The 17,283-nt window shown below is 43.1% G+C and overlaps 1 pseudogene; it reads left to right on the top strand.

Annotated features, from left to right (window-relative positions):
* The first annotated feature begins 599 nt into the window (after nucleotides 1-599).
* Nucleotides 600-2,696, top strand: LOC129088119 (rRNA-processing protein FCF1 homolog; annotated as a pseudogene).
* Nucleotides 2,697-17,283: the final 14,587 nt, after the last annotated feature.

The following is a 17,283-nucleotide window of genomic DNA, read 5'->3' as shown; positions in this document are numbered from 1 at the left end:
TCTCCACCCAGAGCTGATTCTGCCTTTTGACATGATTGGCATAATTTGGCTGGGGGAGAGGGATACATTTGTCTACTGCTGTCGTTATGCACAAGGCTGGTGGAGGACCGGGGGAACACCAGCGCCCCGACTCTGCTCACAGTTCCTGCTGCCAGAGGCAAGGGCCCGAGACAGGGAACCGATGAGCAGGAATGTGTCAGTAGCTGGGCTCCGGGAACTCCCAACGAGCCTCTTGGACATCACCATGACGGTCTCTCTACCTCTTCATCTCTTCTTATTGCTCTTCTTGACTCCTTTTCATTTTTATGCTTCATTTTCTTCCTGCAAGTAACATTCTTCATCTTCTAAAACATGGCAGTCAGCACCTCCAGAGAGTTATATGTTACAGCTTCTGCGACCAGAGAAGGGGACTTGATTACTCCTCTGGTCCGAATTTCAGAATTCCCAGGGAACGGTCTCACTGGATGAACATGCATTAGATAGCCACTCCTTGACCAATCCCTTGGAGTCATGTAAGAGCTCTGCAGCCTCCCACACCTCCAGGACCCATGTGGATGGATGAGGGGATGGGGAGGGGTGGGGATTTAGAATAAGGGGGGATGGTTGGCGTGAGGGAAAGGCTGGAGCCTCCAGAAAAAGGTGGGCAGTGAGAAGCCCCTAGAAGCACCTGAACAGAGAGTATCATGAGCAGGGATATCTGACAGTCGGTCTTAAGCTGTTTGCTTTGCTGGGATGTCCAACTACTCTGCTTCCCCAACCATAGCGCAAAGCCTGCCACATGTTTTTCAATGCCTGTGTGAGTGATTTGGGTGAAATAAAAGGGCCTGCATCTTATGTCTTGATTGGTGCCCAGCCGAATGAGGAGAGACGGTACATGTGGTGAATATGTGAGTTGTGTTTGCACGAACTCATTGAGAATTTTTAAAAATCTTGGAAATAGCATTGGGTTTTCCACAGAATGAGGGGAGCTTCTTGAGCCCAATTTTAGGTAAGTATCAGTGGACTGGGGACTTCAGCTGACATTTGTGTTAGTTTGAAAAATGGAGTAGACTCCATATCACAAATAAGAATTGATGTAATACATAGAGTTTAGTGTTCAATAAACATGCTGTAAGTACTCGTTCCTGTCTTTCTTCCCCATCTCATTCCCAGTATTCAGGGACATGACTCTGAATGCTTGCTAGAATTTAGTTTTATGTGAAAGAAAATATATTTGAAAGGATAAGGTTTTGAAAATAGACAGACTTAGCTTTTCATTCATTTTGATTCTATCTGAGTAGATTCTGCAATTTACTTAACCCCTCAAACATCAGCCTCCGCATCTTCATCATGGGAGCGATGATGCCCGCCTCGCGGTGGGGGTGTCACAGGGGAGAGAAGGCCCGTAAAGCACGCAGTGCCTGATGCACACTTAGTGTCCGCTAAATGCTGGTTTTACCCCCTCCTGGGTTTCTTTTTCATTCCCTCAATTTCACTGCAGGCTCCTGAGAGCAGAAATCATGTTAGTAGTAATGTTTTACCTTTCTAAGATACTCTAGTATTTGCAAGGTTTTTTTTTTTTTTCTCCAGTCCATATTTTTCATTTAAGTCTCATAGTAATGCTCTTGTGAGACAGGTTGAACAGAGTCTTTTTTCTCCCTTTTTAAGGAGCTGACTGAGGTGTGCTTCGCACAGGGCCTGGCACGCATCAGGTGCTTCATGTTTGCCGAGTGAATATTGAATGCAACCCATATGTGTAGACGCTATATGACTCATTGTGGAATCCATCCATTTGTGTATTCATTTAGAACATATTTATCGAGCACCTGCTATGTACCTGTGAACAATAACAAAACTCCTTATCCTTGTGGTGCTCACCTCGTTGGGAAATGTATGAATAAATTAATAACCAAATGAATTGAGAAGACAAGAAGGAGCAGCTGGCTTGGATGCCAGTTTCTATAGACTGAATGCTTGTGTTCTTCCCCTAAATTCCTATATTGAAACCTAATGCCCAGGGTGATGGTTTAGGAGGTGGGACCTTTGGGAAGTGATTAGGTCAGGAGGATGGAGCCTTCCTGAATGGGCTTTACGCGCTTATAAAAGAGGCTCCGGGGTGACTCTGAAAGAAACAGGAGTGCTGCGTGAATGTGGGGAAACAAAGGACAACAGTGACCAGGAAGCGAATGCTTTGCCTCAGAGATTAGAGGCTTAAAGAAAAGGATTAAAACCTAAAACGTGAAGAAAGACCCTAGTTCACTCAAAGAAAGAGAAGGCCCCCAATACCCTTCCTGCTTCTTCTTCCAATGTAACACACAGCTGGGCCCACCTTACCACGTCCTGGTTGATGCCAACTTTATCAGCTTTTCCATTAAGGCCAAACTGGACTCAGTGCAGTCAGTGATGGATTGTCTCTACGCCAAGTGTATCCCTTGTATACCTGACTGTGTAACGGCTGAGACTGAGAAATTGAGGGAGAAGTGTTGAGTGGCTCTAAGGATCACGAAGGATCCAAGATCTGAAGGACTACCGTGCACACGCAAAGGAACCTACGCACAGAGTAGTCAGCACCGATGTTACATCGTGGCCATGGTTGACTGGGACCTTAAACAAAGAATTAGGAAGATGCCTGGAGTTCCCCTCAGTACATTTCTAACCATGGGGACAACACTGAGCGGACGCCAGATGATCATGGAGCCCTTGGTTCTAATACTTAAAAGACAAAATTTCTCTACTTTTATTTAACCATGTTTTTCTGTTGCCAGTTTATTAAACACGCTACACAGCATGAATTGTTCTTCCACTACCCATTTACTCTGCTGTGAGCGGAGTAGGATTAAATGCACTCACTTCTTGATGTTGTTTTGAGAAATAAAAGAAAATAAAACAGACTCCAGAGAGCGCTCTTGCGCCTTCACCCTGTGAGGGCACGCCGAGAAGCGGCCCCCCGTGAGCCAGGGGGCAGGCTCTCACCAGCTACCAGCTCTGCTGGCCCCTTGATTTTGGCCTTCAGAACTGTGAGAAATAAAGGTTTGATTGTTAAGCCTCCCAGTCGATGGTAGTTTGATATGGCAGCCCAAGTAGACGAAGGCACGAGACTTGGATTATTTTCTCTCTGACCTTTGAAAAAGGAATTCCTGCAGAATTTTAGAATGACAGATATGGAAGGGACCTTGGGAAACATCTGGTGTCATGGGTACACTTTGTAGAGCCTGTGAACACTGTGTTCAAATGAGAACCCACTATAGACAGCCCAGTTATAAAGCAGATAAAAGAAGTGCTTCTTTGCACCTATCTCCAATTTATTAAAATGTACGTTGGCTTTGAATCTTTTTCAGGTACTATTCCACTTCTCTCACAAAAGCTGAAAGCGTGTGTAGATATTGTGTCTCCCCTTTCTACCCTCCCCCGCCCTCTTCCACTCCAACCCACTTCTGTCTGTATGTCGCTATTATCCCTTATCAAAACGGCTCTTGGCAATGCTCTCTGAGATCTCCATGGTGCCAGATTCATGGCACTCTCCTGTCCTTATGTACTTGACCTCTCAGTGGCTTTGACACAACTAGGTCCTCTCCCTCTCCCGTGAAGCACTCTCCCCTCCTGTGTCTGTGGGATCATTCTCTCCTAGTGTCCGGCCCGTCTTTCTGATCATCTTCTTCCATCTCTTTTGTTGGCTCTCCTCTCTGTATGTTCTGAGTTTCTTAAGAGTCAGTCTTGGGTCTTTTCATTTATCTCTGTAGTTACTCCCTAAGTAACCTCATGGATGCCCTCAATGTTATGATTATAAAATCATTTTGATAGTTTCTAAATTTCTATCACCAGCCCAAATTTCTGAAGAACTGCAGATTTAAATATCCAATTGCCCCCTTACTATTTTGATATCTCATAGTCAGTTCAAAATTAATTACCCCAAACGCAGCTTTTCATTGCCACCGTATTCCAACTCCCATCTGTCCTCCCTCAGTAAATGACCTCACTGTTCAGCTAGGAGGTCTTCTGTGACTCTTCCCTCTCCCTCAAACAGAACATCCAGTCCCACATGCCCTGTCTCTTTCCTCCTCTTACATGCACTTCTCACCTTGCCAGCTCTCCCATTTCTATTACCACGGCTGTAGTTTCAGTCACATCAGCTTTTGCTGGATGACTGCGATCACAGCCTTTAAACCAATGTTTCTGTTTATACTTTTTAAAAATATAGATCATTTTACAGTACTTTGAGGCTTGAAGACTTTGTAATGACCTGCAGGGCCTCAGAGTAAAATCTGGAGTCCCTTCCCGGCCCTGGCAGGCCTCGCGTGTGGATCCTGCCTTCTCTCTGGGTGCAGACCCATCTCTCTACTGTGGCCTCGCCCTCTGGGTTCAGCTCATGCCAGAGCGACTCTGCTTAGTCCCCCACACAGGACAGGGACTTTCCCACTTCAGGGTGATTGCACACACAGCTCCCCCCCGAGGCTGGAAGCGTCTTCCTCGAACTCGCCCTGGCTAGCTCCTTTTCAGTCTTGATCATGGCTTAATAGCTCCTCCTCTGAGAACCTTCTCTGAATGTCCTCTCTGAATAGCTTCCTAGTTTTCTATGTCACTTCACCCTGTTTGTTTCCTTTATAGCACTTGTCACAATTTGCCATTACTTATCTGTTAACCTGCTCATTGTCTGCCTTTATCACTGGGTTGTGTGCCCAGGACAGGGACCACATCCGTTTGGTTATTGAGGCCCTACCTAAAGTGACATATACTTGTTGAAATGGTAATAATGGATGTGGTCCAGGTCAGAAGGTTGGCTCTCTGGCCTTGGTTCGTTGTGGCCTTCCTATCAGTGACTGTACAGCCTACTGTTCTTGGTTGCCTAGCAACCGTTCTTATTTAGTCTAGAAACACACCCAGGTGGGAGTGGGTGAAGCATGTTGATCCGGCTGGGCCAGCAGTGGTTCTCCATGGCATGGCCTCGGCTGTGGCCCAGCAATGAGCACGGGACCTACGCCGGGTCAGACAGGGCGCTTCTCCAAGGTGCTGCTAACTGAGGCCGGCAGGCAAGATGTTCTTCCCGCAGTAGTTGTGAGACTCTAAGGATGTTAGCTTGGAGCTGCTGAGGCAGCTGGCCCGAGAGAAGGAAGCCAGACAAGCAGAGAGGAGAGGCAAAGGGGGAGGGAGTCCCAGCAGTGTGAGAGTCTTTGGGTCTGGCAGTCAGGCCAGGTACCCCTGCCTTTTATGGTCATGCCTGTCAGCCCCCCATTTTTGAGTTTTGTTTTTTTTTCACCTGCAATGGCAGAATAAATCTAATGTTCTTGAGCAAGTTGCTTAATTTCTCTGAGCCTCAGTGTTCTCACCTGTCAAGCCTGCTTAATGGTGTTTAGCCAATTTGATTTAAGGAGTTCTTGCGAGGCTCAAAGGAGGGAGTGCCCACCCAAGTTCTTTGAGATCCATTGTTGTGATCAGAGGGGTGGGCATTTTCTGTTCCTTGAGCAGTTTGTTTCTTTTCCCCAAGGATGACTTCCGTAATCAGCACGAGCGCCTGGGATGGGTAATTCAGGACATTATTTTGGGTCCAAAGCACACAGTCCCCATCTTAGCTCCCTGAGCATGCTCTCGTCCTGGAATGACCACATACTGTTAGCTCATTATCCCTGACATTTTCCGTCCTTGACACACATGCTCACGGAAGTCACGAATATCGAGAAGCAAGCTTCTTCTGGATCAGTGTCAAAACCTTTTATTTTCATTATGTTTTTTTCTTTTGAGCTGCTGGGAGACTTTCTTCTTCATTACCAGTGTCACACAGAGAGCGTATATGCCACTGGTTTTGATCTAAAACTATTTAAAATGAAAGCAGCTGCTTTTGCTAAGCAGTCTCACCCCAGGTCCCCTGAGAACACGACTGGATAATGAAACGCAGATGGTTTAGGTTTCACCAGGGCTCCGCTGGTGGAAGGTGCCCTGCTTGCTGCCGTAACAATCGGGCTGCCTAAAGTCTGCCGCTCACTCCTCCAATCCGTTTTTCCCGTCTCTAGCCCCACCTCCCAGCCATTCCATTCACCTGAGACCTCGGTGTCCACATGAACTGGAATCTTTTCTTTTATTGTGATATGTATATAAGCCTTCACTGTCATCTTACCTCTTTGCTATGACCTTTGCCCTCCCAGAGGCTCAGAAGGGCCTGACATCTCCCAGCTACTTGGCAATTGTTGCCCAAGCGACTTAGGTCTTCTGAGCCCCAGTTCCCAGTTCCACATTCTCCCTAACCAGCCATTTAGTCTCAGCAGCCCCTGTGATGCTGAACACTGGTCTGCAGGGAGAGCCACTCTGCCCCCTGCCCAGTTTCTCATCCAGCCTCTTTATTTCTCATAGTGCCCCATCTTGCTGCCACAGTTCCAAGCTCTGACCTTAGACTTGGCTTGACCCCTCTGTTTAACTTGCTTTGCAGACCCAGGCAGCTGCCTGTTTTAGCGATTTGTTGATTGATTGTTTCATCCAACCCAATTACCAAGGACTGTCTGTCAGGGTCTGTGTAAATGCCAAGGAGGCAGAAAATAGAGCTGCTGTCTCTTGGCCTACTGGTTGGACCACTGAGGCAGAACAGCTGTGCCCCTACCCCAAGTCCAGACTAAAGCTTCCTCAACTCTTTTTGTTTTTGTTTTTGTGTGCCTTTCACTCCTCTGGCACAAATCCATCATGGTTCTACGTTGTCTGAAGAACGAAGTCCAGCTTCAGACTTCAGCTGTGGTGTCCAGAGTGGCCTTCAATGGTCACAAGTAGCAACTGGGGATCCAAAATGTGCCCAATCTCAATTGAGATGTATAGTAAGTGTATTTCAAAGACCTAGTACAGAAGAAAAAAATATGAAATGCCTCATTAGGTTTTTAAATTAATTACATGTTGAAATCATATGTTTTGGATATAATGGGTTAAAATATTATTCCATTTAATTTTTACTTAATTTTTAACAAGGCTGTAAGAAAATCTAAAGTTAATGGGTGGCTTGTATTCCCTTTCTATTTTCAGCACAGGTGTGGAGTGTGGGGTTTCCTGTAGCCGGGGCCCGGATGACCTGACATATGAGCTCGTATTTCCCTCCCAGTCAGCTGATACGGCATGTATTGTGAAACTATTTTGCTGATGAAGAATCGGAGTTTCAGAGAGGTGTGAGGGACCAGATAAATGGATGGGAAGGCCGGCACCATGAACTCAAGCCTCAGGAGAGTCCTGTGTGGCACCACATTCGTGATGCTTGCATGCCATTGTCCTGTCGCCTCCCTTCCACCGCTCTCCAGTGGATGAGACTTGGAGGAGTGACAAGAAAATCATGAAAACCGTGACTGGACAGACCTGGCGCAAGAGGGGACTAACTGTGACAGAAGTACATGTCAGGTGAGTTCGAGAAGAATGTGCAGTTGAGATACATCCATCGTGGGTGCCATGTGGTTAGATCCACATGGAGGCACCACGGTGACAGATAAAGCAAGCTTTGGTCTTAGCCCAAGTTGCAGGTCTGCAGGGGCTGATTTCTTGGGTTTTGGAGGTTGCTCCTTGTTTCAGAGGCTGGTGGGTGAGCCGCTGAGCTGGCCAAGAGTGGCCCCAGGCCCTGCAGGGCTCAATGGGATACAGTCATGCTGCTTGGGAGGACCTCCTAACAAGCAAAGCACTTGTTGTGGCCAACCAGCTCTTGGGACCGTGCCCTCAATACCTACATGGGGCTATAACCACCACACTGCACTGCCTCCCAGAGAACACCTCTCATCTTCTGTGAACCTCAAGTGCCAGGATACTTCCAGGCAGGTCGTGTGGCCCTGTGTGCCACATCAGGGAGCTGACATTCAACCTGAAAACACAAGGAGCCATTGGAGAGTTTGAGCAGAGAGATAGGGAGCTTTATAGCCAGAGTCTCAATGAGAAATTAAGCATGCCTGGTACATGGGCGGACGGGCTGTCAGAAACTCATTTACATGATGCCTGTGGAGATTCTTGAACAAATTCATCTAAGGGAAACAGGATGCAGACACGATAAGCTGGACCCTTGGTCTCTGGAGGGATGGAGCAATTCCTGTGCGTCCTGGTCTCTCTCACTTGTACCAGGGGAGAGGCAGCGCCTGGAAAGCCTGCTTGTGTTGAGGTGGCTGACAGATACCCTACAAGGGACAGCAGGCAGGTGCCTGGTGGATGTGAGTGGGAGAGCAGTGGCATCTGACAGTAGTCAACTATTTCTGGTATTGGGGAGCGCATATGATAGAGACCTGGTCAACAGTAGCTTTGTGGGGGGTTGGCGCTCCTGTATGAGCAGACTGGGATGGTTGGAGCCTGTGAAGTTTTATTCATTTCTGTTGACGTGGCTCTGTCTGCCCCTGTAGACCCAGGGAGATGGGTGATTTTGAGTTTTCTGTGCTAGGAGGACCCTTAGTTTTTTATTGATATCTGGGGGATGATGGGAACGAATCTGTGGCATGGCTCAGTGTCTGGTGTCTAATTTCCTCTAGAAATCCATGGGGGAATTCCCGATTTTGGTGGACCATGGTGGCTCTAGGATTTACCTAGGGAGTCTTTTAGGGCTGTTTCGCTTTTCTCTGATTATAGGGCAGCTTCTCAGTTTTGACAGATATGTGCATTCAAGAAACTACCTATTCAGAATTAATCTTTAAACTTGCCTCTGTTCTCTTTGTTAAGGAGACTCCCATTCAATCTCTTACACACCTAACTACTCACCCCAAATATTTTGACTCATCTATAGGGGCTAATGGATAGGTGACAATGCTGATTATAATCACTATTCTCCAGTCAGTCTCTGAATTGGAAAATTTTAGAGCTGACAGAACTCTCTGAGATATTCTGATCTTATGTCTATGTTGTACAAATGGGGAAACTGAGGTCAGAGAGGGGATGTGACTTGTATAATGGAGAGCTTCTGGCAATGAAGCTGGCCCCAGGGCCCAGCTGGGCGAAAGGCTATGTTGGTGGCCTCTGACATGCAGTAGTGGGTCCGGTTCCTCCATTATATTTGACACTTGCCACCCAGGCAAGCATTGTAGTGACTGTGAAAGGCTCTGCCCTGGACATCAGGAGGCCTAAGCTCAAGACTTCTCCCTGTCTCCCTCTGGCCAGGCTGGGTGGCCTCTGATGCACTGTCTGAAGAGCCCTGTACTTTTCTTGCAACTTCACTGAGTCTCATAGGATGTCTCTAGAGGGGGAAATACAAAAGCTCTCAAATGACCCAAAGCCTTCGTGCATTAATCAATACATGCTGTCTTAGTCATTTTGGGCAGCTATAACAAAGTATCAGACAATAGGTTGCTTACACAACAAAAGGCTTATTTCGCAGTCTGGAGACCAACAAGTCTAAGATCAAGCTGCTGGCAGGTTTGGTTCCCAATGAGAGCCCTCTTCCTGGCTTGCAGATAGCTGTGTCCTCACGTGGTGGAGAAGGTGAGCATTCTGGTGTCTCTTCCTTTTTGTAAAAAGCCCTGAATGCCATTGTGGGGGTCCCACCCTGTTGACCTCATTTAAATCTGATCACCTTCCAAAGGCTCCACCTCCAAATACCATCATATGGATTAGATTTCAACATGTGCATTGTGGGGAACACAAACATTCCGCCTCTAACACATGTATTCACATGCATTCATAAGGTGGTTGTTAAGACCCACGGTGTTCTCAGCACTAGGAATAAAGAGATGAAAGACAGGTGAGCAGGTGAGAGCCATGGATACAGCATCATTTAACTTGGCCAAATGATTTGTGAGTTTCTTGAGTTCAGCTGGGGAACGGCATGGCATGGTGTCTCCAGTGAGGTCTGTGGGGAATCCTGGGGTCCCCAGCCCTAGTGCTGTGGACCAGCAGCCGTCCATGGCCTGTTAGGACTGGGTCACACAGCTCCGCTCGCATTACTGCCTGAGCTCCGCCTCCTGTCCCTCCCTCTCCCTCTCCCATACTTGGAAAAACTGTCTTCCACCAAACACGTCCCTGGTGCCAAAAACGTTGGAGATCGCTGGGGCAACATCATAGACTCAGAAACCCTCACCTCTTGCCTGTTGGCCAAGGGGCCTGAAACACACTGGGAGTGATTTTTACATTTTGATGATGTTCAATTTATCTATCTCTTTTTTGTTGCTTGTGTTTTGCTGTCTTTTCTGAGAAACCATCGCCTTATCTAAGGTCATAAAGATTTATGCCTTTGTTTTCTTCTAAAACTTTAATTGTTGTAGCTCTTACATTTAGGTCTGTGATACATTTTAATTTTTGCATCTGGTACAAAGTAAAAGCACTAACTGCAATATTTCTTTGATCTGTTTTCCTTTTAAAAAATTTATTTCAGCCTTTTATCTTTGACAGTGTCACATTTTTGCTTACTTTAAATTTATTTTGTTTTTCATTTTTGTTACTTAAGTAAGATGCTTAATTCATTTATTTTTATTTTTATGTTCTATTTGTATAATAATTTAACTGTTTGAAAATTGTTCTACTATTTTAGTTCTATCCTGTAGGTGCTGGTATGTAAATATTTTATACATTTTATTTTCTAGACATTCTGAAAACTCAGTTTTTATTTCCTCTTTGGACCAGGGATTAAGAATTGAAAAAAATTTTAAAATCTCTTTTTGATGTTGTTTTTAATTTCTAGTTTTATATTGTGATCAGAGAATATGGTCTGTTTATTTCTATGTGTTAGAATCTAGTGCTCTTCTTTGTGGCTTAAGTGATGGTTGGTTCTCATATTTATTCCAAGGCCATTTCAGGATATAGTGCTCATATATATCCATCAGGTCTACTGAGTATTTATGTTATGTTATTTAGGTCATTTGCATGCTGATTTAATATTTTCATCTACTTGATCTGTCATAGGTGGAGAGAGGAATTAATCTCCCTACCATCAGTCTATTTTTCAAACTCTATTTCTCCTTGCAGGTGCTATAATTACCATTTCTTCGACTGTTGCTTCTAATGTCTCTTATTGCATAGATATTCATAACTATTATGTATTCATCATAAATTGCACCTTTTAGCCTTATAAACAGTGACTTTCTTTGTATCATTTTCATGCCTTAGTTCTAAATTTAATCTTGTCTGATATTTATGTTATGCCTTCTGCTTTTTTGTTTTCATTTTCCTGTTAGAGCTTTGCCCATCCTTTTATTTTCAACTTTTCTGAATCACTGTGGGGTTATGTGTGTGTGCGTGTGTGTGCGTGCGTGTGTGTGTGTGTGTGTGTGTATCTTTTGTATATAACTTAGGGCTTAGTTTTGCTTTGTGATTTACCTGAAATATATTTTAAATAGTTAAGCACATTTACATTTATTAATATGCCAGATATATTTGATTTTCGTATTTCATATTATTTTATGGTTTCTTTTACTCTTTATCAGCAAGTTGTTACAAAATGAGTTTTCTTTGCCTTTTAAAACAATTGCAGTTTCGATATTCAGGAGGATATGTATTTTTATTCTCATGGCTACCTTTATAATTATAACTTTATATAATACTGTTAGTGCCCTATTTCTCTAGGCAGGATTAATGAGCTATTTTGTATGAATAATGATAACGTTGATATGCTTCATTTTCCTACCCTCCCTCCTACCACCCTCTCTTAGTTAATCTTAGTGTTTACCATTGTCTTGTTAAAGACAAGACACACTTGTTAAACACTTACACACACTCCCTACTTGGTTTGTCAGCTTTGAATCATATTCTTTGGCTCCCACTTTTATAAATGCAACAATCTGCAAAACTACTCTACCTTTTATCTTGTCTACTCCTTATGCTTTCCACTTTTTATTACTTGTATCATTTATACATTGTCTGAGTATATAATATTTACATTCTATCTTCACCTCAATCTCCAGCTTTGTTTAACTTTTTAATTAATCATTTTTCATTTTTTGAGATATAGTTGACAGATCACATATTAGTTTTAGGTGTACAACATAATGATTTGTTATTTGTATACATTGCAAAATGATCACCACCGTAAGTCTAGTTAACATCCCATGTTTAATCTTAATTTTGCTGTTGTGGTAGATAGTGCTCTTCACCCGTCTTTTTGCTGTAGTTTGTTTCCTCTATTATCTCTTGGTTGACGGATATTTAATCTCTTGTAAATTCCTCAAGAAATGTTTATGGAACAATATTACATAAATCCAGAGATTTAACAACTGTTAGCTTTGTTTGTTTTTAGAAGGATGTTCTTTGCTAGATAGAAAATCCTTAGCTCTCTTTCTTGGGCTATCTTGCTGCTCTTTAACTACCTCATCTTCTTGTTTCGAATGTTGCTTTGGAGAAATATGAGGCATGCCTGAACTTGGATATCCAGAAGATTCTTTCTCTCTCTTCCTTTATCCCATCCTCCCTTGCTTTTCCCTTCTGATCTCCTTGCCTCTCTTCTACCTTCTCTGTCTTTCTGTTTCTCTCCAGCCTTGCAGGATATAGGTCATGGTTGTCTGTTACGATTCAATTTTCCCTGGTGCCTGGTATGCCCTTCTACTGAAGAGAGTCAAGTTGTCTTTTATTTATTCAGTATCACTGTTTCTGTTTTCTCCCTTATGGACTCTGATTTTGTATGTGTTGGCTCTCCTTCCCTGTTGTAGTATCATTTTCTCTCTAATACCCTTTAATTCTCTCTATTTCATTTAATCTTGGTTTGCTTTTCTTGTATCTGTTCTTTATATTCTTTAGTGTCTTTTCTACAGTGTATAATCTCTCTTATAAACTTTCCAATTTTGTCTTAATTTTTCTGATTGCTTTTAAAAGTTTTTGTCAATTACTTTCTATAGCTCTGCTAGCCCACAGTTCACTCCCTCCTATTTTCTTGCTACCACTGTCCTGAATTCTGGCATTTCCATTTTGTGGTATTCTTTAGAGAGACAGTTGCTTTGTTAATGTCTAAAAATATCATGTGAAATATTTAGGTACTTTTTTTGCTTCGTAGAAACATTTTTTTCTTGATGAATGAATGCTCATCTGTTGGTGAGTATTGCTACTCTATTCAAACATGTACCTTGCAGTAACTTTGTATAGATGTTATGCCAGTTCATCTCTAAAAAATCACTTATTAAATATGCTGAGTTTTTTAGTTCTAGCTATTTACATAAGGTTTCTAATGCAACACTTCACAAATCAAAGCTTTCTCTTTCTTTGCTGTTCCCCCAAAAGACTGATTGCGGGAAACATGGTTTGACTGTGTTATTCTTTGTGTGGCCTTGCCGCCTCTGTTTTCCTGATCTCCTGGGAGACTTGTCCTATGATTTCTGCTTTCCTCACTTCCTGCGCCTTGCTGCAAATAGGGTCTGCAGCTTACATATTTCATGGTGAGGTGCATGTCTTTAGGAGTTTTACTTCTGCTGGCATTTTAAGATGTGCCATCATTAAGAGAGATGCGCCACTCTCTCACAACTCAATTTTTTTTCTTTTCTCTTTTTTTTGCCACATGGTTTCTGTCTAATTTCAGTTATTTATGTCAACTCTTAATCATATTTTTGAGTGTGCAGATTATACTTAGCTTCTAGTTTTGCTGAAAATGGAGTTTGTGGATATTTTTTCCCAATTCTCCTTGTGCTTTTCTTGTGGTCTTTATGGAGAGGATGGTCAAATAAGCTGGACTATGCAGCCATGTTCATATAAGAAGCTCCTAAAGTGATTTTGAGGTTATCTATCATGATGGGGTTTTCTTTTTTAAATTATATTTTATTGATTATGCTATTACAGTTGTTCCAATTTCCCCCCCTTTCTCCCCCTCCACCCAGCATTCCCCACTCCCTCAGGCAATCCCTACACCATTGTTCATGTCCGTGGGTCATGCATGTAAGTTCTTTGGCTACTTCATTTTCTAAACTGCACTTTACATCCCCATGGCTATTCTGTAACTATGGGTTTTTCTTGTGAAACACTGAAGAGCTGTGATTTGAGAGTCCTTAGAAGACTGTCCCCCAAACCCGAATTAATAATAAAGATAATTAGAGACTTTTTTTGGATTGTTTTCTGTTTTATTCTGTGCAATTCCATTCCATCCCGTCCCTTTCTGTTTCTTTTTCTTTATTAAAAAATCATGTTTATTCTATTACAGTTGTCTCAATTTTTTCCCCAATTAGAGATTTAAAAAAAAACACTCATGACTTTGGCTATCTGCAAAGTTAGAGAATAATACCTTATTTTAGCTAAATCTGAGTTAAAACTTTAAGCACTAAACTTTTCCACTTGAATCATTGGGGAAGGAACTCTTTCCAAATACTAACATATTTCTTGTTTTTTGGGGAGCTTAAAGAACCTGTTCTGTGTGGATGATTGGATACTAAGTGTTATTATGACTATTTTTTACTAAACCATGGTTATTTTATTGAAGGAATAGAAAGTGTTGACTTCCATAAGAAGGGGCTCCAAATTTTATGTTTGGGCTTTTATTTTTCATCCATAGTTTTCAACCCTTTTTATCTTCTGAGTAGAATTTCTTTATGGGGCATTTCTTGTAGTTGTTATTGTATTTGCCTGCCTTCTTTGAATTTGTTGAAAGCTAATGATTGATAGAATTACATGTAAAGTAAAAATAAGTATACTTGGGGCATGACATGAGGGACTCTCCACGAATAAAGTGACACTCATTGTGCAGACATGGTCATACCTGCTTCAGTTGCCTGGGAATATGTGTTTCTTGGATCTCAGCAGCCCCGTCGTTCCTCTTTGGGGCACCTGCCCAGAGGAGGGAATTTATACGGGAACATCTCATCACGTAGTAGATGGAATGGCAGATAAATGCAGTACAGCTAGACAGGCAAGTGCCGTAGGCTACACAGAGAAAGTCATTTGACCAGGTTATGCCGCCTGGGTTGGTGTGGGTTCTGTTAGGGTCAAAGTTAGTTTGCTGACATTTGGCAGGGACATGACACAAAAGGGAAAGGAAGTTGAATAGTTACATTTCTGACGCATCAGAGGTTTTTTATGGTTTTGATTATATAGATGCTTACTGATATTATTGTAACAAACATTGTAACTCTAGTTTAAAATGCCATCATAGTGTCTTTTTTTCTCTGGAAATACCAGGGAAAGTCCAAAAAAACAAAACAAACAAACAAACAAAAAACTTGCCATGGCATTCTCTCACCTTGCAGAGAAGCGTGTTTTTGTGTTTCCCATGTCCAGTTGTCCTAGCGTCTGGGGGAGATGTAGACATTTGCTATGCAGGCCAAGTACACAGGGAAGGTTCTAAAGTTTTTAAGTGCAAGCTGCAAGATTCTAAGATTAATTGTGCTTCAGTCTCCAGTGAGATTAGTGTATTATAAATCATAGAGGCATACCCCATCAGTCTGGCTCCCGGATCCAGGGAACATGATAACCCCTAACTCAGCAGAAACGTACCTTCCATCCATTATGGCTTCTCTCCTGGAATAAACTGTGTGCTCCTCAGGCAGCACCAGGGCAACAGACAGCATTTTAAAGACACCTATGAGATAATGTTTCATCTCTTATAACAGGGAAGACATTTTTATGCTCCTTGGTTTTATTCTACAATAACTTTAATCAAGACAGGTTTAAATAAGTATTTCTGGGTACTTAGTTTTGGTTAGCCCTGGAGTAAGTCCTCTAAGGGATTCAAAAGAAAGAAAATATATGATCCCCATACCTTGATAAGTCTCTTTAGTTGGGGAGAAAAGCTGTATCAATTCTAATTATATGAAGTCGATGCTAACTGCTGTTGTTTATTTAGCACTTACTATGTGCATACCAATAGAATATACTGAGAAATTATTCATAGGATGTATTTCAAAATAAATACAAGGTCAGTGAAAAGAGCTATGTATTGGCTGGATTAGTTCCTAAGGTCCCTATGGAAACTAGGTCTGTGCTGGTTCTTATCGGTGGGGAGGCGCTAAGTGAGGGGAGACAGGTGGCATTTCCTACGGGGAGGGTACAGGTTGCAGGGGAGAAATGAGGTTAGATAGGCAGTGAATGAGTACCAGGCGAGGCATGCAGGGAGCCAGCAGAACCATCAAATGTGCAAGGGTCTCTTTCTTGGCACTTCCGTTTTCAGAGTCAATTCCATTCCTCTTTGGGGCGCCCTGCCTAGAGGAGGAGAATTCTCATGAGAACGTCGCATCCGAGTGGCGGGAGGAAGAGTGAATGCAGTACAGCTGGACAGGCAGCGCTGTAGGCTGCACAGAGAAGGCCATTGGCCAGATTCGGCCAGCTTGCGTGTGTAGGCACTGAGGGAGCCAAAGTCAGTGTGCTGTCATTTGGCAGGGACATAAAACAATCTTTCCTCCTCTCTTCTCTCCTGTCTCCCTCCTCCCTCCCCTTTCCTCCTTCCCTCCCTCCTTTCTCATTATGAGATATCTCAAGCTTAACACTCTCCCCCTCTTTCAGTTCTTCCTTTTCCTTGATGTCAAGCTCAGTTCCTTTAGCCACAACCTCATGGCCACACAGTGCTCATTCAACTTCATTCATGCGTTCATTCAACAAGTACTTATTGTATCTTTAGAAAACGTACAGTCTTATAAGGAAGACAAGACACAATTACAATATGAAGTGACAATTACCTTGCAGTGAGAAATATACGCTACTATGGGAGCAGATAGCAAGAGCGACTTAATTATACTGAGGGCAGGAAGGTATCAGAGAAGAAGTGCATATAAACCGAGACCTAAAGGTGTGACTGGAGATGCTCTAAACCCATTGCCATTGAAGAGTATCCCACCTGGTCCAGGAAGCTGCCAGGCACTTAGGGTGCTGAGGTGCCCTTGGGTGCCACGGCCATCCCATGGAAGAAATCAACTTATTTATTCAATTAATAACTATTTCTTGAGCTATTCTATGGTTCTAATGGTGTTCCAGGCTCTGTAAACCAAACAGCTATAAACCAAATGGGAAAAGCACCTAATCTTGTAGAGCATACATTCTATTGGGGTAGGTGGACAATAAATAAAGAAATAAAAATATATAATATATTATGTGTAATGGAGAAAATAAAACTGAGTAAGACATCAGAGCGGGTGTTTTTGTGTGTGTGTGTGTGCATGTGTTCTATTTTAAATATGGTGATGTGGGCCTCTCTGTTAAGGTGACATTTGAGTGAGAACGGATGAATTGAATAAATTTGTCATGTGGCCATCTGGGTGGCAGGTTGAAGGGGCAGCATTTTAGGCAGTAGGAACACCTAGAGCAAAGGCTCCTTGCAGGGTGTGTGCTTGCAGTGTTCAGAGGACTATAGAAAGGCCAGGTCCCTATCTCTCTAGGAAGAGAGAAGCCATGGGTGAGGTTGTAGAGATGCCTGTGGGCCTGATGGGCCCTGTTTCATGCAAGATTCACATTTCAGAGGATCCCTTTGGCTGTGGTATGGAG

The sequence above is a fragment of the Pteronotus mesoamericanus genome, unplaced genomic scaffold, assembly GCF_021234165.1.
Source record: "Pteronotus mesoamericanus isolate MK-2021 breed Mesoamerican mustached bat unplaced genomic scaffold, CSHL_Meso_final scaffold_54, whole genome shotgun sequence".
Taxonomy (NCBI): domain Eukaryota; kingdom Metazoa; phylum Chordata; class Mammalia; order Chiroptera; family Mormoopidae; genus Pteronotus; species Pteronotus mesoamericanus.
The sequence above is the reverse complement of the archived record's forward strand: the minus strand, read 5'-3'. Positions and strand labels throughout refer to the sequence as shown.